The sequence below is a fragment of the Eurosta solidaginis genome, chromosome 4 (genome assembly GCF_040869045.1).
Source record: "Eurosta solidaginis isolate ZX-2024a chromosome 4, ASM4086904v1, whole genome shotgun sequence".
NCBI lineage: Eukaryota > Metazoa > Arthropoda > Insecta > Diptera > Tephritidae > Eurosta > Eurosta solidaginis.
In genome coordinates, this window is record NC_090322.1 from 176,323,274 (window position 1) to 176,350,455 (window position 27,182).

Genomic DNA, 27,182 nt, shown 5'->3' on the forward strand with positions numbered 1-27,182 from the left:
GTTCGACCCATAACTGAACTACTGTTAGGATCAGAGCCATAATTTCAGCTTGGTTGTGCGAGTAAATATGGAATGCCTTAATCTTGAAAGCAGTGAATAAGGTTTCATTCACAGAATCTTAAAGGTGACGCCATCTACCTGGACAAAGTTGGAGTCAATGCGCAGTTTTAGTTTGCTGCTAATCTTGATAGCCTCGTTCCGACAGCGTAGACCTTTGAATACAAAATTTCGACCTTAATGTAGACAATGATAGTAATAACGCTAAATTTCACGATATTCCAATAGAAAGCGATTGTGTTAAACCTTATTTAAGCCCAGAGGTGCAAATTCATTGATTAAACTGTCGTCCGACTGTTATACCGTTTGCTTTGAGTGTGCGTCATGGCTAATTTGAGACGATTCAAACTATGGATACAGCGATAATTTTTCGCGCTATTCTACCGAAATCAATTTGTTTGAACCATCTTGTTACCATATCCAGCTAAGCCTTTATAATTTCCCACAGGGGCCTATTTCCTCTGACAATAAAACAGAAGTGATCAGCGCAGACAGCGCAGGCATCGCTACAATAAGAACAACCACATCCTTCGGAGGCCCATCACGATCACCATTAACGTGAACACTCGTCAACTATCTTCAACAAATCTCATTAGTTTAGCTTCTGAGTAAAAAGCCTGGAAGTGTTTTGTAGAGCTCACAGCTTTCTCCCACTGGCTCTGTTCAATAGCTGTCTATTAGAAACGGAAGTGTACTCCTCCTGTTCAATATACATACTTGTAGAATATACTTTTTTTCTCTAATAAATTTATGAAGAGGTGCATCTGTAGCTGCTGCAAGCAAAGCTGATTCTGGCTATAAGCATTTAAACTTTTTGCTATGGCTGGTCTTTCTCTGTTTCTTCAACAGATGCGATCACTCACAAAAGAGACAACGCTGGTCCCAGTTCATTTCTATATAAAAAGATTTATAAGGAAGATTTGCGATTTGACAAAAGAAAAGGTGGATATCTATGAGTAGCATGCTCGCTAAGAACTGAACCAGTTCCCCAGAGGCCGATGTAAGGTGGAAACCCTCCTACGTGTTAAAAGTACATAACACGTTTAAAGTTCAAGCAAAAAGTAACACGCTCATTTGTTTCGGTGATGGTCATTGCTGGTGAGTGCCTCCGTAAATTTTTTCGAAGCTTTTCTACTTTTACCGAGTTTTAGGAGCTTCGTCCAGTTTACAAATTTGTAAAACTTGTCCAGTCACGCCCAGCGTTCTGAAATTAGGACTGTTCGTATCGTCGGTATTCTGAATCCCGAACTCCATATTTATTAAACACATACTTAGAAGTAAAAATCCTGCTTTAGAGTCCAGCCCAAGCTCGTGTTCTGTGAGCTGCTGGTTGCGCCAAGATTCGCTGCCAACTTACATATTGCTGTTGTGGTTTGGTTCTTATTTATTCAGTTACAGCGGTTGTGATTACCATTCCCAGTGTGGCTGGCGATTTTATTATTTTAATACTTCCTTCCACCGTTGTAAAACTTTGTTGCTCTATCTACTATGATCATGTATCCACAGATACTTGCAGAAGTGGAGTTTGAGCTTGTTGATCCATTTTTTTTATAATTTCTTAGTTTTCTTTTACTGTTTTTAATAAGTATTTTTTTTAGATATACTAATACAACAATATTAAACGCCGTAGCCGCTATTTCATTGGACTGTGAGTGAACTCTGCTATATACATATAAAGTGCCGGTAAATGAGTGGCCTCAATGCATTAGTGGCCGAATACCCCCGATAGTCAATGTAATCGATAGTGGACGTCCATCGATACTTTCGAACAAATTATGAGATGGGTTTTGTTACGGCTTGCGATATTATTTTTCTTTGGTACTACCGGTACTGCGCTCTTTGTGCATACTTGCTGTGGTCTACCTGTTTTTAAAGATCCAATAACAAGCACTATAAAAGCACGAGACCGAATTAATATACTAGCCGGACCCGTGCGCATCTTGCGCAACCAATTTAAAAGTCTCTTATCAAATAGAGAAATCAGCTGTTCTATCAATCGATTAAGACGTACAGCTTGTGCTGTCATCTAGAGTATGATAGCAACTGCCGGTAATGCAGTGCAAATATTCAAAATAGTGCCGTAGTACAAATAGATTTCTTTGTGTGCTCACAGTTGGTTATTTTTAACAAATCATTTTAACAAAATATAGCTAAACAAAAGCACTACGACCAAAATTGCCCAGAGCTCGCTAATAGACCGAATCTCCATGTTTACAACCAAAACTTTATTTAAGGATTTGGATTCGACATAAGAGCGAAAAAAGGACCCGTATATAAAAACAGCAATTACAAATAATATATATGATATGATCACACCCTACAAAATTCCCCGAGGAACTTGAAGTCGCCACAGCTTGCCCACTAAATATGTGTACGATATATTTATACTTGTAGCAGAATAGGTGAGGTTAACAAATAAAATGAGGAAGCTGTGGAGCTATAAGACCTGCGCTTAATAACCTCTTCAATACCTACGTTCTATGGAATTATGACGTTGTGTTTGAAGTTTATTTCACCTGCAAATGAGGTGGTTTCGTAAAACGCGCCTTTCATTTGACTTTCATGGTATGTGTGCGAGCATGCTTTTACTGATTTGCTCGCAAATTGCTTTCCGATGTCAAAAGGGACGAATTTCTAATAGGCAAATCGGTTAAATTACTGTTCTGTGTTTTGTAGCTCGAACCGAGTAAGTGGTTACGAAGATTTGTTGCACCATATCGTTCTCAACTTAGCCAATGCTTAATACCTCTTGGGGTTGACGACTGTTAGTAACTGACCATACAGTGAGACCATTATCATTGTTACTCTCCAATTATGCCCGACCTTTGTTGGAAATGAGTACGAGCTACAGTCACTTTATGGATCAGCAAGTCGCTTAGCTGGATGGAGATATTTTTCTTTTCTAGATGCTTATAGATTCGTCTTCATATGAGAGTATGGCAGCAATGTCAACTAGGGCATGCTGTCGATTGTTATGTGGACCTACAAATTACCGCCTACATTACTTTTGCTGTTCTCATCAACTTGAACGAGAAATAGCAAATTTTTTTCTTTAAATTTTTATGCTGGTTGAGTTGTTCCGGTCCGTTTGGAGGATATTGCGCCACCCATCTGGCAAAAACAAAAATTGCCTAGTTCCTTTACATTAAATGCGGCGACCCGCGTTCCGTGTAGCTTCAGAAACATTATTTAATGTTGTAATCGGCTTTTAAATGGAGAAGGCTGTGACATTGTACCAGACCTCACGTTTCCCAGAAACCCGAATTAAAGGAGAGTTCCATTAGCTCGTCAAGCATGCTAAGCATTCCACACTTAATATAGATGCGCTATTCCACGTGTAAACTTTCGCAGAGGCGCTTCAACTGGTTATCCTTGCTCTTGGTTGAATGTCGGCTAATAAGAGTAGGCTGTCCCAAGGTCTAGTTCCTTGCTATTTTTAATTGTCTGTATGTAACGGAGTGCTGCTGTGGTAAAATATCCGCATCTTTACAGGAGGACTAATTTTATTTGAAAAATTGAACGCTGTCCGCCAATCTAGCTTAATAAACAAGACCCATGATCATACCTAATTCTATTTCTAACTTATATAATTCTTCTTTGTCATCCATGTTGAGGATTTAAGTTTGAATGCGTACTGATTTATGATATCCGCTGTATGTTGCAATGACCATTTCGTCGTCACGGTAATAATCCAATTCGAAACGATCTGTTAACGCCGAGGATTTATAAGAAAAGCGCATGCCGAGCGATATGAACTTCGACCCGATATGCTAATATAGTACCTTTGCTACTTGGTATTGAAACTAAATATATGTTAAATATATTGTAACGAATTTAGTGCAATTCCGCTTATTTGCAACCTTCTACTAACGTTCGTATCGCTAAACTGTTAAATAAATAACTCCAATATTCAATGATGCAAAATGGTCTTTATTAGAGTACTTCCCAATAACACTTATACTTCGCAACCAATAGCGTGCTTAAATCAAACTGATTCCTCATGCCTCAGCTGGTGCTGCTTTTAAACTCTTCGGTTTCCTCGTTCACATACTTCTAGGCGTTTCTCCTTCTAGAATTTACTAGTTCGCTGAAGATTGCATACTTTTGTGAGTATCTCAGAAATATGCATGTGTATGTGTGAGAACTACTTGGCTGATGATTGCATACTTTTGTGAGTATCTCCGCTGCTGTATGTACATATGTGTAGACATAATGATTGATTTGTTTATGTAGATACAAGCGACTGCTTAGTATCGGCTTAGAGATGATAGTATATCTTAGTGTTGCTAATATTCGTCACAATATGTTATTACTTTTTTTAATGAAGTTCAGTTGAAGACTTTTTACGAGCATATGACCACCATAAAACGAAAAACAATTCTAGAGATAAATAGAAGAGTTACATTTCAATTAGGCGAATTGATCTAGAAGACAATACCTCTGGTTACAGCAACGTCGGAGATGAGTGGAGCATGCTATTGCCCAGCGCACTGTCGAACTAGAACGAAGTTTCTTGGGTAATCTTTTTTCGAGAGCCCTCTAGGCCTGGGGAGCTTCTATACACGGCGAAGGTGAAGGAGTTCTCCTCGGAATGTTTCAAAAGGTTTTTCTTAATACTTGATTTAAATAATTGCTTAACTCATGAGCTGTGGTAGCAAAACGGCTAATTGGATTCATACGAACCAACCATTACACAGTGAGATCTCAATACTGATACTGGTTTATAAATTGAAAAACCTTTATTAAAGCTATAAACTAAACTATTTCATTTGCCTTGCTTGTACGCTGCCTTTTATAGTCTAGCAGAGCATCACTTTCCGCCCTGAAAGCCTATACACATCTCTTAAAACCTTGGTTGCCTAATTATCACTTATTCTACGTTGTCCCACAATCGATGACACTATTGATATCGCTTGCCTTCTAATTGAATTATCGGTTGCTGCTATCGATATTATGCGATCCCTGATTATATCATATATGTATGTACATAGGTACATGTAGTTAGAGACGATTTTTCTTACCCGTGCGCTGGCGCTTTAGAAAAACTAAAATATGTACCTAACAGCTAGTCATTGCGGCTCATGTGGCTTTAGTAGATGAATACTTCTCATCCTCATATTTCGTTTAGCTATCGTACCCGTTGTTGTTGGGATTGCTCACTATCGGCAAGAATAAGTTAGTGCCCCAGTATGCCCAGTTATTGCATTGCTGTCATAGCGTGCAGCTGCTTCTGTTACTTTGGTGTACAGTTCGTTGCATGGAATGGAATTCGGCGGCTGAGATCTTGGCTGGCATGCTAGGTAAAAGGTATCGAATTGTGCCGGTTGTGTGCGAAATTGACGCCTCAGTGCAGAAATTCAAGCCATCACTGCTTGTCCAGTTAGTTTATATTTCTTTTCGGTATTTGAAGCAGTCTTGCATTGCGGAACGCAAAAAGAAGAAACTTTTAAGCTATAACAGATGCATTAAGCTGGAACTTGTAGTTCTAATAAATAAAGATAAAGAACGCGAAACTTGATTGAACATGGCGCGCTCAACAGCAGACATAACTCCAGTCGCCGAGGTTATGCGAAGTCCCCATATTTAGTCGGTTCACCATTTTGTGGCTGCCAAGATTCACATGCACATCTGTACAGCGAACATCGCACTCTTACGATAACTAGCAAAACTTTCTTCAAAAAGCAAAGGACTCTCTTACCTGTTCTTTGAAAGCAATATTCCATCCGTTTCCGGATCCGTACAGCAACTGAGGATTTTATAAGGCTTCAACGATGCGGAATCTGGACCTGCCTCGAAAAATGACACTTGTTGTTGTGGAAGCGATAAAGACACTCCCCGAAATTGTTGTGATATGCTATCGATGTTGCTGGCGAAAGGTGTTGCAGAACAAGAGAAATCAATTGAGATAGTGAAGATGCTGTGGCTAGCAATCCTGGGAATATCGGTTGCAGTGAGCATTTGTGCACACATTGCTTAGCCACAAAACAAGCTAATCGACCGAGAGAACCCATCATGTGAAAACTCGTAGACGCATCGTGATGAGATTGCATATCAAGAGGGCAGCTAACTTTCTGTTATTACTGTGCTGATTTTCAGCTATAGAACAAAGGGAATGTTTCCAGGGAGGGATGAGAGGAGGGCTTGGGCAGTGGTATGGGCATTGCAGTCTCCAGGGACGGTCCGAAAATGAGAAACGGAACTGGGTCTGGGCTTTACTTTACGTATCAGCGGATTAGTTAATCTTACTGACTTTGTGTCTCTTGCACTATTACGCTCGTAGAAACAAAGAGAGAACAGATAGACTATTCCAAGCCATTTCAGTGTTAAAGAACAATGTAACTATTTTTCACAGTCAGGGCATTTTTAAGATATTCGGTGACTAAAACGTACCCCTTTTTATAGGTGTATTGAAGAAAATGAATTTACTGATGATGACCACTTCTCATATTACGGAAGTTTTTAACTTGCGGGTGCAAAAAACATAAGGTATGCTTCCAAGAAGGAATGGGAGGCAAGCTTGGAAAGTGGTAGGGATATTAGAATCTCTATCTTGTTCGAAGAGATAATCTAGCTGGATTGTTACAAAATATTTCAGCCATACGGAGCAATGTAGCGATTTTTTACAGCCATCATGCTTTCGAGGCACTCGAGTTCAACCTCGAACATTTTGCGGAGGTGTCGAGTCTAGCTGGCGTCAATAAGGCATCTCAATATCTCCGTTTTCTAGGTCTACGGCCACCGTAATATAGAAGGGAATTAATTTGCTGATGATATGCAAAGAAGAATGAGACACATCTCCGCATGACAATACAAGGGCACCGAACTGGGTGTGGATAAATGTTCTAACAGCCATGTTTGGAAGAAAAATAACGCGCGTAACAAAAACCGTCATAATTAGTGGTCTTTGTAATATTGCACCAATTATACGCAGATGGCGACTAACAAGCTCACTCTGTAGAAACTATGAGGATGAACAGTAAGAGGAGCCGACTCAAATTTCCAGGTATACGCTATTTCAGCAGTCTAACGGAAGAAGGGAAAGTGGATCTTTCTCTTGTGTGGCACCATCTAGCACTCACCGAGAGCATTCAGGAGTGAAAAAATGGCTCAGAATAGAAATATGAAAGGTTCCCATAACCCAAAGCTACCAAATACATCAAGTGAAGTAAATATCTCTTTGAGCTATTTGAGCCAAAAGAGCTTTTAATCAAGATTACTGCTCAAAGTGCGGGTTTTTAAACTTAATACCAGAGGCTGGTATTCGAGGAAGAAATCACTCTTAAAAGCAGAAACTAATCCTTAGGATAGTGTTTTTACCATTAAAAACACAACAACCGTCTTATACATACATATGTAGGTAATTAAGTTCATCATCCAACCATCCTATAAAGGCAACCATGTCCTCTTTATTTGTTAACTTAGTTGTTGCTTTTAAAGTTATAGATGTAGCCCATTTAGCCGTAGCTATTTGCTAGAGTTAACAACTGTCACATTAATTCCCAGTTACTTACAAACCTTGTTCCACCCACTTATCACACGTAAACCACACTCTAACGAATTTCAGCTGATGCGCCGGTTTATTTTATTGCTACGATAAAGTTGTGTACGAATTAAAAGTGCATATTTGTAGTATCTGTATCTGCAAAAAGAGCCGTCACTCGATAGTTTGACAACAACAAAGCAACCAATTCACACCGAATGTTTTTTCACGGCAGTTTTCGCAAGTTGGTTAACTGCATCCTATATATTTATGCGGTGTATTGTCTTTGCGTAATTGCGATTTTTGGAAAGAGAATTAATCAATTATTTTAATCCAATCACTAAAATATACCCAAATATGACACGAAAATGTATAGAAGGCATTTTTATAAATATGTATATATGACAAAAAAAAACAGCGACTACCTTTAGAAAACATCGAGTAATTTTCCAAAGTATCGTGTGACGGCTCTTAACAATTAAAAACTCGTTGGTATCTGCACCACATTGCCGCCATTTCACTTAATTGGCTATCTAAACTACATTAGCACATGCAAGCTTAAGCTTCAGATTCTCCTATTTCTTTGTGCTGACGTAAATGTGTGCACACATAGTTACGTAAGTATGTGCTAGCAAGAAAGGAAGGCTAAGTTCCGGTGTAACCCAACATTACATATTCAGCTGAGAGCTTTGGAGACAAAATAAGGGAAAATCACCATGTAGGAAAATGAACCTAGGGTAACCCTGGAATGTGTTTGTATAACATGGATATCAAATGGAAGGTGTTAATAAGCATTTTAAAAGAGAGTTGACCTTAGTTCGATAGGTGGACGCCTTTTCGAGATATCGCCATAAAGGTGAACCAGGGGTGACTCTATAATTTGTTTGTACGATATGGGTATCAAATTAAAGGTAATAATGAGGGTTTTAAAAAGGAGTGGCCATTAGTTGTATATGTGAAGACATTTTCGAGATATCGACCAAAATGTGGACCAAGGTGACCCAGACATCATCTGTCGGGTACCGCTAATTTATTTATATATGTAATACCACGAACAGTATTCCTGCCATGATTCCAAGGACTTTTGATTTCGCCCTGCAGAACTTTTTCATTTTCTTCTACTTAATATGGTAGGTGTCACATCCATTTCACAAAGTTTTTTCGAAAGTTATATTTTGCGTCAAAAAACCAATCCAATCATCATATTTCAAACCTTTTTTCGTATTTGGTATAGAATTATGGCATTTTTTTAATTTTTCGAAATTTTCGATATGGAAAAAGTGGGCGTGGTCATAGTCGGATTTCGCCCATTTTTAATAGCAAGATAAAGTGAGTTCAGATAAGTACGAGAAGTAAGAAGTGTTAACGCCCGAGCGGAAGGACAGGCGGTCGACTGTGTATAAAAAATGGGCGTGGCTTCAACCGATTTCGCCCATTTTCACAAAAAACAGTTATCGGTATAGAGGCTATGCCCCCACCAAATTTCACAAGGATCGGTAAATTTTTGTTCGACTTATGGTATTAGAAGTATTCTAGATAAATTAAGTGAAAAAGGGCGGAGCCACGCCCATTTTGAAATTTTCTTTTATTTTTGTATTTTGTTGCACCATATCATTACTGGATTTGAATGTTGACATAATTTACTTACATATATACTGTAAAGATATTCAATTCTTTGCTAAAATATGACTTAAAATTTTTTTTTTAAAAAGTGAGCGTCTTCGTTATCCGATTTTGCTGATTTTTATTTAGCACACATACATTAATAGGAGTAACGTTCGTGCCAAATTTCATCATGATATCTTCAACGACTGCCAAATTACAGTTTGCAAAACTTTTAAATTACCTTCTTTTAAAAGTGGGCGGTGCCACGCCCATTTTCCAAAATTTTTCTAATTTTCTATTCTGCGTCATAAGGACAACCCACCTACCAAGTTTCATTGCTTTATCCGTCTTTAGTAATGAATTATCGCACTTTTTCGGTTTTTCGAAATTTTCGCTATCGAAGAAGGGGACGTGGTTATAGTCCGATTTCGTTCATTTTAAATACCGATCTGAGATGAGTGCCCAGGAACTTACATACCAAATTTCATTAAGATACTTCAAAATTTACTCAAGTTATCGTGTTTACGGACGGACGAACGGTGGCTAAATGAATCTCTTTTTTCGCCCAATCATTTTGATATATCGAAGTCTATATCTATCTTGATTAGTTTATGCCAAGATAATAGCTGAGAAACTTTTCACCCTTGGAAGTGGAACAAGGGCCGACCTAAAAAATAAAATAAATGTAAGGCGCGATAACCTCCGAAGATATCTAAGGCCGAGCTTCTCTTCCAATTTGCGTCGTGCTCCTCTTGATTTCCCTACAAATTGGCCGGACGGGGCCTACATGTTTTATGCCGACTCCGAACGGCATCTGCAAGGCAGATGAGTTTTCACTGAGAGCTTTTCATGGCAGAAATACACCCGGAGCGCTTGCCAAACACTGCCGAGGGGCGACCCCGCTTAGAAAAATTGTCTTCTAATTGAACAACCTTATTTCTAAAATTTTGATGTTGCTTTGCCCGGGAGTTGAACCCAGGGCATACGGTGTGATAGGCGGAGCACGCTACCATCACACCACGGTGGCGGCCGGGGCCGGCCTATTTTAAATAAAATAGTGTATGGTGCGAATTTCTTGAAATTTGGTTCCTCTTCGACAAGCTTAATATTTGTATTTATGGCACAATTTGCTTGAAATTTTTTGTTTGAGCAGCAGCCTTCCAAATATGCTAATCTCATATACATAAAGACGGATGCAAAATCTGTTGGTAACTTTATAATTCAAAGTCGGATAAAGCAATTTTAAAAATTGTAGCTGCGTTATAGAAGAGAATGGGATAGAGGGTGAGGAGGGGAAGCGAGGTTCCCTTTTTTAATGTAGCTAAACCGATTCACGGACAGACTAAAGTCTGCCGTGGAATCTAGTGTTTATATAAATTTACTAGCTATCACCTAGCGCGTTGCTGTCGCAGAATAAGTCGTTTGAGAAATCGGTATTTATTTCATAGTCCCTTTCCCTTTAGTTATTGCTCGCGATTAATACTCTCCCAATTTCTTTACCCTCACTTCCTCTCTTTATCCCTTTTGCGTGCTATAATACCTTTCCCTTTGCCTTTCCCAGTAAGTGGTCCTGTAGCTCCCCCGTGCATGCCCTCCGTCTCTGTACATCTTCATTTCCCTTAACCTCATTTTGCATCCATTTCTCTCTTATCCGTACTGCTTTTTTACATCTTCCTATTTCCCTCCCACTCTCTCTCTCAACCTCGAACCACGAATACATTTTTTACAAAAATCTAATCCTGGTATATTTCTCGAAAAAAAATGATCCCCAAGATTTTGTGAAATATGTAGGTCGGTCCTTAAAATAATAATATGGGTTCCTGGCCACTGTGACATCTCGGGAAACTGCGCTGCGGATGGGCTAGCTAGGGAAGGCACCAACCTGCAAACAATAACCTCTGCGGGTTGGGCCAGCCCTCCTCTGCGATCTGCGATCTCTTTTCACGGATCAGGCAAACGCCAGATGGGCCAAGGAACCTACATGTAGTATATCCAAGCAAATCTGGCCTAAGCTGGATGGAAAGAGATCGCAAAGGGTGATATTGTTAAACCGTATCTCTATAAACCCACTAGTAGGCATTCTTACAGGTCACTGTCTCATGGGCACTCACGGTGCCTATATGGGCCTGCAGACAAATGACTTCTGCCGCAGCTGTAGGGACGAGGAGGAGATAGAAAGCGTAGAGTACTATCTGCGCCACTGTCCCGCACTGTCAAAAACCCGGTACCAATGCCTCCACAGACGTTCCTTTGGGTGCTTTACGGAGCTTGAATCTATAAACCCAAACGACATCTTGCGTTTCATTAGGCAAACGCGCTGGTTTAGCCTCACTGGGGTCTAAACTTTCTTCTTCTTCGAAAAGTAGGGTAACAGGAAATAGGGGCCCCCTCGTGGTAGCACAACGGGCCACAACGGCCTACGTGAGTCTCCGCTCGGACAGCGGAGGCAGCCACTTTAACCTAACCTAACCTAACCTAGGTCGGTCCCTGGCCCACTTCCCGGAAAAGAGGTTATCCCATTAAAATATCCAAGAAATTAAGTTCTTACTTCTCAGTTTTTAGCCAAATCTGATCCTTCGTTTCAGAGTGGTCATGAAACAAATTATATTAAAGATTTTCGATCGTGAGGCAGGTGCCGCGCCTTTTTATTATAAAATATTTTCTTTAGCATCTTTCATTGCTGAAAAATCCAGAGTAAAAAAGGAAGTCCAATGGTTCTCTGGGAGGTTGTCGCTATTTGTATCACATGGACCGTATAAAACATACAGAACCTTCGGCGTGGCAGGCGAAGGACGCTATTACCACAGCACGGCATAAAGTGAAAAATTTTGGGAGCTCGCCCAGGGGTTGATGTTAAACAATAAACGAAAATAACTTTACCAGAAACAAATATTTTCGGCCTTTTTGCGAAGAGCTTTGTCGGCGTCATATAAATAACAATCGGTACCGACAAGTGGTTGTTTTATTATCGAAAGCAAATTTATCGTCGAGTTAGCTGTTTTCTTATCGGCTTGTTATCGGCGGGTTACAGATGTGATATCGAAGTTTTGTGAGTATCTATTTCATAACAAACTGATAAGTCGTCGATAATAACTAGCTAACACGCCGATAACCAATTGGTAACATCGATAACAAATCGACAGTTTTTATGATAAAGTATCGATAAATTTTCGCATGATAAGCTTTTTGATAAAAAATCTTAAACATGCTGTTATCAAATTAATAACACTGATAACATGTCGATAATTTTTCAATAAATAATCGAAAATCTTACGATAGTAAAAACAAACCTCGTCGATAAAAAATCGATCACTTATGGTTAACCGTTGTTATGGATAGCAAATTTACATTTTTTCGATGAAAAATGGATAACTCTTCTATTCCACGCAGATAACAAACCGATAACTCGTCGGTAATAAATGGATAATACCGATAATAAACCAATAAAATTTTGATAACAAATTGATAATACGTCGTCCGGTGGAAAATATTTTCTGAAAGTAACATACAAACATTGCAAAGAGCTTAGAAGCACCAACACAACGACATTATTTCAGCAAAGTAAACGGCATAAAATATTGTCGGTTCATACATATTTCCACTCAGAGAATATTAGAGAAAAAATACATAAAGGCGTTTCCTTTGGTTAAGGCAACTCCCTCAAACTCGCAAATATCTCATAATCATAGAAATGCTTTAAAGAATTGTAAAAACGTTGCAAGGCTTGCGAGCTTGAATTACAAACATTCCAAAGAGCTTAGAAGCACCAACAGGTTGACATTATTTTCAGCAAAGAAAACGCCATAATATATTGTGGCGAATATTAGCATCGCTATGATGTATAATTACAACAACAAAAGAAAACAAGCAGCCACACTTATATGCATGTACACATTAAAGCAAGCAGCCGCACCTATGTATAAGACAAGGAAGAATATTCCATTGGCATAAACAGCAGCTCGAGGTGAAGAGATTATTTCACATACACATACATATGTTAGCAGGCAAGAGCAGAAGCTGTTACTCACACATACACACGCATACAGCTAAAAAAAGCCAAGACCTTAGGAGAAATAGGTGAACGAGTCTAACTGAGAGTATAAAAGCAGCGCGATGTAAGCGATAGTAAATCAGTTTGATTCAAACAAGCTAGTAGTGAAGTATAATTGTGAAGTACTTCTCCCAAAGTAGTCTAAATAAAGACCATTTTGTAATACTGAATATTGGAGTTATTTATTCGACAGTTCATTATTATCAGGAACTCCCCAAAACTCGTTACAATATTATCGCTTCATACATATTTCCACTCAGAGAATATTGGTGAAAAAATACATAAAAGCGTGTCCGTTGGACACGAGTGGGTTGTTAAGGGTTAAGGCAACTGCCTCAAACTCGCAAATATTTCATAATCATAGAAATCCTTTAAAAATCATAAAAAACCTAGCACGGCTTACGAGCTTTACGAGACATTTGCGAGTTTGAATTAGTTGCCATACTAGTTTTCATTATTCAATTATTGCAGTTACTCCTCAAGTTATAATTTTCTGGGACGCCCCTGCCTATATCTTTTACTAGTTAATGTACTAACCATTTCTGTTGATTCATTTGTTTGTGTTATGTTGTAAATTTTTCCTTTCATATACTTTTGTTTGCGGTTCTTTTGTGTTTGCCAGGTATTTAATTATCGCTACACTTGCATTACTAACTAACTGTACTTTGTTATTGTTGTTGTCTATTTAATTTTTTGTTGTTTTATTTTTTGATTCAATGAGTTTTCATGATTATCATGACTTCTTAGTCTAATTGTCACTAATGTTGATATCTATTGCAATCAGTAGAAACATTTTCTAGTAAATTTTGATTAAGATCTTAAAGAGAAGCTAAAAATATCATAAACGTAAAAGTAAAATGATTGCAGTTAGTAAAAATCTAATAATAATAATAATTCCCAACGGTTTTTACACTATAAAACCTGCCCAACCGACACAAAGGGCGTATCCGCATGACGCACAGATTTATTATATTTATTTGCCGTCCGTTGAAAGGCAGGGATTTGTTAAGCGTCGAGATCTGAAACTGCTTAGCTACAGAGAATTTATAAACTCATCAGCGAAGTAAAACACGATTAATGTTGAATAGGGTACTACTGACATATACTTCATCATCAGGTGTTAGCTTCATAAGTGAAGTGCTAATTATTAAGGGAGGCGGAAAAAGTAGATTGTTAAATGCGGAAAAGCGGTTCCGAACTATCAATTGTGCTAAAATGAGAGTCATACCTTTGACACAGACTACGGAAGAGCTAATTTAATTCAAAATTGGTTCTCTATTTTTTGAGGAAAAGATGCTTAAAATGACTGGTTGGCCGTGAAGAAATCTAAAAGTTAACTTCGCTTGATAGAAAAGAACTAGAAACCAAATAATTCACTAATTTCAACTTAAAAATCACTCCAAGGCAATGGTAGGAAGATTAATCAAGTTTCAGACGATTAGTATACACATCTGCATGAACGTGATAATGCGGATTATAGAATATCGATTCATATTCTATTATCGGTGTTGTAAAAAGGATTTTCGTAACACTAGGATCGCTAAATTATTTTGACCATAGTTTTACGAATGCTAACACACATCTAGGCTTATTGACAATTGCAGTAATATGTTATGAAGCTTGAAGCTAAGCTTGCTATCCATAGTAACCCCTAAGTCAGAAAAATGTCTACACTTGCTCAAGGTGACAAGTTGTTAATTGTTTAGAAAGCTAGCTGTAACGTTCTACGAGAAATACTATGTGTTTCATCTCTTTAAGTGTATTGTCATGTAGTTTAAGTCCTACTAAATAACTAGGGAGTTTAAATCTGATTGTAAAAAATTTCTATCTTCGGACGACGAATAAGATTTAAAAAGCTTTACGTCATCAGCTTACATCACAATTTTGGAGGTTTATATTATTGTGGAGATATCATTAATAAATAGCAAGAACAGAATCGAGCCAAGATGGCTATCTTGAGTAACCCCAGTGAATACATCTATGACATCGGACAGCATATTTTTAATAAAGAAATCTTTGGGTACTGCCAAGAAAATATGAAAAGATCCCTCGAGTCAGATACGGTAAATTCAACCTTCAGCTTTCAAACCTTTGCATTTTACGTTTAGAGTTTACGAAACCATAAACCGACCTAGGGTTGGAGATGATATTTATTCTTATCTTATTTTTCAACACTTTTTGTTCAATTCGAAATATTTCTGAAACAGAATGGAATACTGTATGTAATGTGTGCTTAACCCTGATTTTGATTATATAATTAAAATGACTGTGTTTTTCTTTAGTCAACCACGCTTGCATTTACGAACATATTTGCGAAAGCCTTTAGTTCAATATCATCATCATATTCAGGCCAAGTTAAATCAGACAATTCTTTTTTTTTAACATTTTGAAGTTGTCTTTGGAGAAATCTACAGTACGACAACCTTGATCATTACTCATGGTTTCGCAAACTATCTTGAGAGCAGGATGGCAAACTTCTTCTGGTAAGACCATTGGATCGCTCTGACTTGAAGAAAATTTAGATATCTTATCAACGTAAATTGAGTCGTATGCCCTTAAGGTCGGACATTTCATCCAAAAAATCATTGTAACCAAGCTGCACGGATTGGAACAATGTTTCCATCAAATAGGTTGGTTAAGGCAACCAACGAGTCACAAGGTATTGACATTAAATGAATAGTTTCGAGCAAGGAGAAGTGCTGAAGGTAGACCGAAATATCAGAGGCAGGATGTATATAGCAAAATGCCTAAGTGGATACGGATGCTCTTGAACTCAATGGGATCCGTAATAGGAATGTTGAGGTCCTCGGAAGAAATGGAAAAAAGAAATATTATGTTTTATTAAAAACCAGCTAACTACACGCAAATATCCGTAACAACTGCAAAGACGGGTACAGGTAGGCATATGTAACCTTTCTTTTTTGTTATTTGATATAAAAGATCGTACAAGTGAAGCTAAGGATGACGGCAGAGTGCTCGCTTTAAACTATGCTAGGCGAGAAGCAATTTTTATTTTCATATATTTTGCAAGCTTGAAGCGTTTCTGGCACTGTGACAACTTTTACAATTTCTATTTTTATATTATATTCAGTCGTCAGCCGAATATAAGCGTGTTAAACAATGTGGGTTACTACAGTCTAACTGAAACCGAGATATTGAACATAACATGTTTGGATCTTTCCAACATATTCTGTTTTTTATTTGTAAATAATTATTTTAGACTAATTTGGAGGTGGCATAGTGAGGTTTTAGGTTTAATTTCTGTTCTACTGCGAAGTAATATTTTCCAGAAATCAGTTATAATAAAAAAAAATTGTCCAGGAAGGGCTGATTTGCGGTGCAAGGGGCATCATCCCCTCCCCTTCCTCCCTCTGCACTACGCCACTGAATTTGAATGCGATATTTCTATTTCTGCAAATAAAGTTTTCATATTTAGATTCCTTACAGGCGGAAAGGCCGCCTATCTCATACAATAACAAGAGTACTAAAAAAGGATACAAAAATATTGCATTGCGTGAACACTTTAAGCATACAAATAACTTATAGACTTGAGTGTACTCATAAGTGAATGGGCTTATTTTATATTCTAAGACGAGTCAAGTAGGGTGTGGATCGCATACTAAGTGAAATGGCGTATACTGCTGAAAAAAGCAAAAACAAAGAGTTATAAGTATTAATGGCTGCTAAATTGGCAGCAGCATAAAAGGAAATCAAAACAAAAATTGTAAAAAAACTAAGAAAAGGGGATAGAAAATGATGTACAATGAAAGCAAAAGTTGATAGCTCCTACACTTGGAACACACCCAACTACAAAAAGAGAACAAATTTCCTTTTGCAAGAGGTCAGTTGATAGTTGAAGCTACAAAACGTAGCTGTCAGCTACTCACTCGTTATATAACTGCTTTAAGAAAGAAATAAAATCAATTTTTATGAGCACTGATAAAAAACGTTCTACTTAAGTGCTCGCATTAAAGAGATAATAAATTAAATTACTTAATTGAAAAGGAGCTTAAGTAAGCATTGGACAAACACATCTGCAAACAAAAACTGTGAATTTTACATGCATCTTATAAAATAAAGTTGCTAAATTCATATTATCTACAATAGGAATGTGGCAATTTTCCAAAGTGCGGTGAAAAATTATATGTGTACACAGCTTTATTTCCAAAACCAATCACTTGATTAAAATACATTGTTTTGCAATGAAACTTTAAAATATTAACGTTCGTTCTATACTGAAAAAAGTAGATTCTTTTAATTTAACCAAAATTGCATTTTTTTCAAATGGGCTGTTTGTTCGCTGTGAACCAAACATTCTAACACGCATTTAGTGGCATCACATGCATTTACGATATCTATATTAAATGGTGGAAGCAACCAGCGTTCGCGAGCATACCTCTGTATGATATTTTTAAGCTATTGCATAGATTTTATCGCGGGCTTGGCGACTAAATCAAAAAAAACCGTAATGGATATTTGTCAAAAAAGGTTCGAAAAGGTTCGAAAAAGGTTCGATGTTAGCAAAAGGCCAAATACATAAAATTGGATCTCTATCATAAAGTTAAAGTTAAAGTCAATATTAATTTCTCATTTATTCAATAAAAGTAAAAAATTTGTTTTCTTATCGGTCACCACGCTTAAAAAGTGTAATTTGAATTAATATCAACGACAAAACTTGAATTAATATCAAAGAAAACAAAATGTTGCATAAATATTATAATTGCATAAGTTGATAATATGCAATAGCTTTACCGCGGCAATCCCCGAGTGCCACACGTCCTTTTTTTATTTTATGAGGAATTTATTAACTATATGCCATCTATTACTGTGGTTAAAAAATTTGATGAAAAGTACGGACACCAAGGAATCATCAGCACTTCCATAATCCTATAAACACACGAAACCTAAAGCAATTTAAAATTCATCGTTCAACATCAAAAACTCGGCTAGTAAATCGATTCACGTAAAAATGGCATTAGTAAATAATGGAGATGCCATATCGAAATGTACTCATTGAGCACGTTAACTTATTCATTCCGTATGTTCGGAATATTCGTTTATATTAAAGAATTTGTCGAATCGTTTTATATTTGCAATATTGTGTATATACTTATTTGGAGTATTCGGACCTGGAGAGGTAGTATCAAACGAATGTGTTCCGAATATTCTTAATTAACGGTTTATCCAGAACACTTCCATGTATACTTAAACGGAAAAGAGCTTTCGAAATTTCAGAATACATAGTAAATACACCCTGTGTAGCAGGACCACACAAAGGCTTAATTCTTCTGTGAAATTTCAAGGGCGGAATATAAAGTTCTAAGACAATAGGCCATCTTCTTTTATTTTTTTTTTGTCAGTTCATTGAGGCTGCTGAGGAGAGTATCACCCTATGTCGGCTGCCAGTTCGAAATCGTCCTCTCTCCAAAATATATTTCAAAAATTTCCCATTTCTGGATTTGTAACAAAAACGCCCTATATCAGAATCAGTTTGCAGAACGCCTTATCTCAGAATGTTTTTCATTAACTCCCTCTTATGTCAAAATGCATTGAACTCATGCTTAGATAGGGAGTTTTTGAAACAAATTTTGAGATGGTTTTTTTGAATAAAATTCTGGCATACGCAATTCTTCAAACAAATTCTGAAAGAATGACCAAATCAACATAGCTCTTTATCAATTCACGAAATATTTAGTAGAAAATTAATTATTTCACCCTTGACCTGTCGGCATTTACAAATTTATAATCATTACTAATAAATTACTAATTTTTCTAATACACTATTCGCTGAAGGGGGTTGAATTATTCCCCGTTTTCCTAACTTCGTAAAAGCAACCCATCCAGATTTTTAAATTGGTGAGTGTCAAAGCTCTGTCATCATTGGAGAACAAACCTCTAGTAATTGAATCATGACTATTGAAACACAAGGTAAGTCCAATAAATAAAAAAAAATTTAAAGCAATAAAAATTTTAAGTTTTGACTTATCGCAGTTTCTTCAGATTCGCAGAATTCCCATAAGATAGTTTTGGTATTTTAGTTATCCTGTTTCCGGCGCCAGAATTGAAACCCGTGATCTCTCACATGTAAGCTGTTTACTTATCCAGCATGCCCGGAGGCTGGTAAATACCTTTCAAATACCAAATTTGTTTGATCTTTGAAATTTTTTCAGACTAATGTATTCCTAAATTATCGATCAGCCGCAATTGCAGCCCTGCATTTTAGTCAGTGGTCCAATTGGAACAATAAAACTATAGGACGCTCTAGCATCTCAGTGTGCGACCACAACAGTTGCGGTAGCAACTTTATGATTAACATTCTCAGTAGGAATGGTTGGGCGGATTCCGATAGGTGCCTTGCTGTTGGCAGGATATAAACCACCTCCAACTCTCCTTCAGACTACCCGATCACTGTAGTGTCTTCCAGGCAGAAGTATCCATCATGGAAGGCGCAGTTAGGACAATATAGGCAACTAAAACTTTATTTTCAAAGACATTCATGCTAGACTTTACCCAAAATTTGGTTTATAAGCACTGTAACTGAGAAAACTATACAAACACTGTAATGGTTTACGCAAGGCTCTTCTTGAAAATTGTCTGTTTCATCTGTTAGATCTTGTAAGATTTGGAAACGTTTAAGGCCCCATTACTGATACTTAGCATAGACTTGACTTGACTTGGCGTAAACTTGGCAACTTAGCCACGATTATACTCCACTTAGCGCATACAATCTGGCATCATAATCAATAAATGTCAATTTGTATGACAAAATGTCAAAATGAAATGGAAACAAGCAAATGGCATCTCAAAATGTAAACGTCACTTAGAACTTACATAGAAAACCAAATTCAACAGACTTCTAAGTCAAGTTAAGTGTTGCTAAGTTTTGAGTGATCAGTAACATGCAATGTTCATTTAACAGAACTGTAAGTGACATTTCTCAAGCCAAGTCAAGTCTATGCTAAGTATCAGTAATGGAGCCTTTAGTCTTCCAAGGACCTTGTGAATAAAGCATTTCCCATGCATTATCTATGGTGTTTCGTCTCAATACTCTATAGCTGTTTATTCATATCTGTTTCTATTTTTCTCTCTCTAGCTATCTATCTATCCCTCTCTTTACGTTCTGTTTTCAGCTACAAGTATTACCACAACTGTACTTAGACTTTTATTTTTGTGCAACGCAACTTTTGTAAGCCGATTATACCTCTCGAATACAAGTTGCAATAACAAGCTATGTAAACAGTTATAAGCTTCGCTCAAACACTTAATCAATTTAAATAATATAGTGGAAAAAAATATTTAACTTGAACATTATGAAAATTTAAACTGAGGTCCATGTACGTTGCGGTATTTGCGAGTTATACAAAGTAATCTTCAAATCCATTGAGTTCACTGCCACCAATGAACAATCTCCATTATCTACCTTTGTTACAACATATTTTTGTATGTGGTTGTTGCTTTTGTTGCATGTGAATAATAAATATGTATAACTATACATAAATATAAATTATACATCACAAAACAACATACATCCCAGTTAGCATTTTTGAGAGTGTTACACGATTTTCTATATGATCCAAACTTTTGTGAGTCGTGGGGAAGAGTTTTCGAAAATTGTACGTTCCCTTGGCTAAAAGACGAATCACGTTATAAACTTCTACACCCGAAAAACGAAAGAAAAGGTTAATTTTACAGCTTTCCAATCTCTAGTCTTACTATTTTTCTCGGTACTATGTACAGCAGATGCAATAACTTCTTTTGTAAATGTGTCTCTCAGAGCAATAAAAATTAGATCGGTATCGGGCAAACTACAAAGCGAGCATGACCGCAGTTCAACTGTGCGTACATATTTATTGTTACGCGTGTTATTCCATTTATATGCGCAAAAACCAGCGGAGCTCATACTCGATTTGTGGTTTATATGGTACTGATCTCTTTTTTATAACTTATTCCACTCTTGTGTAGGTGTGAAATTAATACACTCTCAGTCAGCTCGGCGCTCCATGCTGCTCCGGTACATTATGTAACACCAATTAAGTCAGCAATCTCTCATAGTAAAATATCGAAAAAGTTGTTAAAATTTAAACAATCCCTAAGAAGAAGCTGAATAGGGAAACGTTTTCATTGATATTGGGTACCTTGGCTTATAGGAATGGATGGAAATGAAAAAGCTGATGAGCTATCTAAACATGGTGCATTCCTCGAAGCTTGTAACGTCGACGTCCCAAATTGGGCGAGCTTAAAAAAAGCAAGAGTGTCACCTGATTGAGCGAGCAGAAAAGGCTTGGAGCTAAGCGCGGGGCTGCAAAGTGTGGAAGATCTTTTGCAGGTCTAACAACCTTACATACCAACCTAATAAAACCGCACTGCGTTTTTTTAACGCACGCAAACAACCGGCGTTTTTTGCCCTAACCCAAATAAGCATGCGTTGCGACAATGTAAAGCATGTGTGCAAACGTCACGCAGAACAAAAATTGGAAATCGAGTTAGGTTTTCACGCAGCAAATTCAGTTTGGGTTGCTCTCATACCAGTTGTATATGCATGAGACATTTTTGAGAGAAAATGACTTGCGTGCGTTTATATTAGGTTGGCATGTTAGACTAACAAAATGACTCTTATCATTGAAAAGAGGGGTCGTGCTCATGATGGCTATTCTGAAGCAAACCTAGGAGCAGCACGTAGCGTAGGTCCTAGAAAGCTTCTAGTATTTGCCGAGAGGACGGAGTTATTTTATATTTATGAAGGAGGTTTTCAGTTTGGTTGTTGAGCCAATTTCTGGTAACCTTATGGACTCATTCAATCTTTGTGAGTGGATAATTTTTTCTTTCCCATTTCCCTCGCGCGCTATGTTCCATGATTAGATGAACGCAGGAATACGTTTTTGATCCGTCTTTGCTTTAAAGTGCTCACTGGGCTACTTTCAATGCACACCCCAAGAGTGCTTATAATTGAAAGTCGTGAAGGTGTGCGAGATTCAACTTGAATATATACCAACGTGATCAACGATCGTGCAAACTTCAAATGAACACCAAACCATGCGTGTAATTCAATTAAGTTACGGTTTGTAAAGAATAAATATGCCAAGTAATCGTTACCGTAAGTTGTATCGATATCTGTAAATCTCTTGAACGGCGTAGACGCACGAGAATAGTTTTATGAATTGATGTCGAGACGACACCTAATTGACGTTCGAACTTTCATGCCATGTGATTCGAAATTTGCGCTGTCCACACGGTTCAAACCAAACAAGTATTTCATTCAGAGCTGCAATGTAATTTTTCTTATTAAATCTTATTGTAGATAATTACAAATTATAATCTTTTTAACATTACACTTTTTTGCTTCAATTTATTATCCTGGATTTTTTCGGCAAAACTTCTTATACAAATAATTGAGTTTAGCATCGTTTGCTGCTGGGTTAAGATTGAAAGGTTCCGTGTGAACTTCATATAAACTTATATTTATTAGTTAAAGACCTAATCCAATGCATGTTCGAACCAGAAACGACTGCGAAAAAGAAAAATTACACACTCCCCAAACACTACACAGGCGAAAAAAGTTTGAAAAACAACGAAGCCCGTCCGGAAGTATACCGGCGCCCTCTTAACAGCAATCAACACAATCTCCTTTTATATCTACTTTATTCGCACTTCTCTCTGCTGTACAAAACAAAAAGCTTATTTCTCGAAATGATGTCCTGGCCGTTTGGTGCAGTTGTAGTACAGGAATTTTGGAACTACTTTTTTATTCGTTTCCTTCGGGATTCGCATAGGACCTTTTCAGAATGTTGTTAGGAACTTTAAGGAATCTCTTTCATGAAGTTTTATTGAGGAGGCGTCGATAACAAAACGATTAATTGTCGATAACACACCGTGAACACTTCAATTGTAAACAGATAACGAATTGATATCATGCCGATAACACGTCGATAACAAATCGATAACATTCTTTTATCAAGTCAATAGCTTTTCGACAATAATTCGATATTTTTCTGACAACAAATCGATAAACTTCCGGTAGCAAATCGATAAAATTTCGATAAATTATTCAACGGCCAGTTGTTGAGTGGGTGAAAAGTGACAACTACACCAATTCCCGTCACCCTAGCAATCAACTGCTTGGTCTAGCCATGTCTCCAAAAGGGTTAAGGGAGCATCCGAACTGTGATGAGGTTCGCTAACACAGTCGTTTGACACAGACGAGCATAAGAAGGCCCTAGGCCAACTCCACATATAATCGTTAAACGCCAGGACGCACCCGGTGAACTACGTTATCAATATACATTATCTTACTCTTGCAGAAAAAGAAAGCACACTACCAAAGAAGACACGAGTCACCCTGGCCCAACATCGTTTTGGATACTGTAACAGGTTAAACTCTTACTTGTACAAAATCAGTTCCGACATACGTAATGTATCTCCTTACACCGACCATATTTCCAATTGTAATGTGGAACCTATGCCACCAACTTCCCTATGGCCGCCCATACCTGTTAAAAATTCTAGTTTCTTTGGACTCCCATTAGAGGACTTTGATGACAATTTGTGAAGGGTCACACCCATTGAATGGGGCGAAACACTTTCGGTGAGAAAAGCTTCCTGTTCGAAGAAATCCTATCTTCCAATCGGTTGAAGATCGACATTTATTCTATGAGAGGGCGGTTTTTCAGATACTGTCAGAATAGGGTGATCTTCCACTCAGTTGTCAATATCCATATTTGTATATAGATTATTTGTACGTGATTTATTTTGAATAGAGAAGAAATTATTTATCTTGTCGCCTACGAACAATTAAATTATACTTAAGTGCAACATATTCGCAAAGTAGTCACGCACGCAGTGTTCTTGCAATAGTTCATCGCAAATTGATGGCGGCATCGCTGGTGGCGTCACTGATGTCGTTCTTCCTGTTATCGCATAGTCTACATTGGGCCTGTTGTCATTGTCGTATATCTACCGAATAGAGATGAGCATGCGATATCACGACCTGCAGAAACTACGGTACTACTGTCGCAATAGCAGGAATGACAATATAGTTAAAATAAATAGAAATAAAAAAATAAAAATAAAAGGTATTTCGAAGTGTCAAATCCGAATCTGAGCTACGCCCTATAACTTTCGAGTGCGAGTGTTTCTTCCCAAAAAAAATTCACAACTTCGAGAAATTTCTGAAAGTCCTTCCTAAAACTTCTATTCGAGCAGTGTTTCGAGCAATGTTTTGACGTAAAGCCCACGTTAGGTTTCCTACAGTGAAGTTGAATGCCTTGATAGCTTTGTTCGGGGTTTAAAATTTAGTTAATACCCATCTCTAGTCCATACATAACTACGGGTTTAATTGATATGCGCATCTTCTGCCCTGCTACCAATTTGGAGTTGTTATGTAGCTGGCTTTTCTAAATTTAGCAATTCATTGTGGCAGTCTGGTTGCCTATGAGTTCGTAAGCTTTAAGGGCTAGTTAACTCTATCTTCCCAATTTGTTGTTAAAATGCAAAACGCATTCTATGACACAGTCGACGGAGTTGCGCCTTGCATATGAATTTACGTCAAGTAAAACTTAAAAATGCGTAATCGATAAAATAAATTGCGTGGAGAGAAAGAATCATGGCGTAGAGCGATGCCGGCTATCGAATTAGCAGGAATTGTTCATAGTACCTCGTACACAAAATGGGACTAAACTAAATTTCAGTAATTTTTTCAAATATTTTTTGTTTTGTTGTTGTCTATAAATCATTGTTTTAAAATTGGAAAAAAAAAAATATATATATATGTAAATGTGAAAGAAAAAAATTGTTTCAAAATATTTTAAATTGATGTTTTTTGAAATCTTTAAGTTTTCCTATTTAATATCAAATGAGTTAAGCAAATTGAAACGCGGATCCCCAAATTGGAATATTATGCTAGCATTAGCAAACAAACAAAAATACATCAAACCAAACCAGCAAAATAGTTTTGATTACTTTTTAGCTTGACAAACAAAATTTTAATAAAATAAAGCTTAAATGACTTAAAGGTAATATTATCTACTAGTGATGACCGATACAGCGACTTTGAACTATCAGTAAAAATAGTGATGGCGATTTTTGAATCGCGGCTATTTTTTATAGCTATAGCGATCGCTTCAATTTATTTTTAATAAGCGAATGTGCAATTTGTATACTTGGATATAAAAAAGGAATGTTTAAGTTTGTTTACCGGAGTAGATTGAATGTTATACATTAATTTAGTTTAGTATACAGAATTTATGAACCAAAATTGGAATAAAAAGAAAAAAATGTGTACCTTTTATTGTAAACTGATATAATGTCAAATTCTAATGAGATATTATGATATATATTGTAACGAATTTAGGCAATTCCTCTTACTTGAAACCTTCTACTAACGTTCGTATCGCTAAATTGTTGAATAAATAACTCCAAAATTCAATTATGCAAAATGGTCTTTATTAGACTACTTTGAAAGTACAATACACTTATACTTCCAACCAATAACGTGCTTAAATCAAACTGATTTTGCTTACTCAGCTTTTGCTCCTTTTATACTCTCTGCTGTGGCGTTCGCATACTTCTAGGCGTTTCTTCTTCTAGAATTTACTACTTTCGTACCAGCTATAAACTCACCAGCTATAAACTACAGATGCATGTTTATAGCTTCTCGCATAGCAATATGCGCGATGATTGCATACTTTTGTGAGTATCTCTCCGCTGCTGTATATACATATGTGTAGACATAATGATTGATTTGTTTATGTAGATACAAGTGACTGCTTAGTATCGGCTTAGAGATGATAGTATGCCTTAGTGTTTCTAATATTCGTCACAATATTATAAACTAGCTGACGACATTATGTTCAGTCTCGTATTACACTCAATGAGATGAAAATAGCTGAAATACATGTCTATGCATCTTTGTTTTATAAATTTTGCTAATTGAAAATGCTTTGATTTTTAAATGTAAGATGAATCAACCCGAAATAAATCTGTATATGTAACACCATAAAAACATGATTTATTTACAATTATTTTTATACTACACCGATGTATTCAGAAATACTCCGTATGAATTTATTCTGAAATTTGTACTTGGCTGCATAATGTTTTTATAGTAAAGTGAATTAATTTTAAATGAAAAATGCAGAGCAAAAATATAGCATATTCTTCAAACTATTATAAAAATATTTTTTAACAGAAAATTAGCCGCCCACTTCAGTGCCCTAGAAATTAGCCGGAGAATTCAACCAAACAAAACTTGAAATGCATTCTTCCAAAAAACTTAAGTTTTTAGTTACATCTGTTTACAATAAGAAGAGTGATATATATTTCTATAATTCTTTTATTTTTCCATCAAAAACACAAATTTTATAAAACTGCTAACGGCTACTGCCTAGAAGTATTAACTTAGGAATTACACAGGCAACCAATCTTAGACCAAGTCTAAAGCCCAGGTCTATTTGGCGTCATTTGTAATTAAAAACAAAACATTTCAGTCATTTAATCTCTTTTATACACTTCATGAAATATTTATATGAACGGGGACTTTTACAATTATCACCGGGCTTTGCATGCGTTTCATTTATGGGCTCATAAAATTCCACATTTTACTTCTTTTTTTACTATAATTTTCTCTCATCTTTCACTCGGTATTGAAACGGATTTTTAATAAATTAATACAACCAAATTTTCGCAGCCCACCAGATCAAAACGTCGTTTATAAAAATATCAATTCAATATAACGTCGCCTGAAAGAGTAAACTAGCTAAAAGAACCGAGTGAAGAAATATTGCTTCATGAAGAAATATTGGTGTTGGCGAAATGCTGCCAGAGGTGATTGTCATTTAAAAGAATCGAAGGAAGGAAAATCGCCAATCACTGATATATTTGGATAGCAATAGCTATCACATAGCGATTTTTCATTCGCGGCGATGCAATCACCGATAGTGAAATATCGTTCGATCACTAATATCTACTAAAAAAAAGTAAGGCGCGATAATCTAC

General features: G+C 36.9%; 1 protein-coding gene across 4 annotated transcripts in view; it reads left to right on the top strand.

Annotated features, from left to right (window-relative positions):
* Nucleotides 1-27,182, top strand: part of sn (fascin domain-containing protein singed) — a 166,654-nt gene that overhangs the window by 102,129 nt on the left and 37,343 nt on the right. Inside the window, exon 3 of one of the 4 annotated variants that reach the window (XM_067783943.1) lies at nucleotides 1,656-1,705. The exons of 2 other annotated variants lie outside the window; for them this stretch is intronic. The gene's annotated coding sequence lies outside the window, so the exon portion shown is untranslated. Of the gene's footprint in view, nucleotides 1-1,655; nucleotides 1,706-18,986; nucleotides 19,122-27,182 lie in introns of all 4 variants that reach the window. One more of the 4 variants, XM_067783944.1, reaches the window with a different exon arrangement.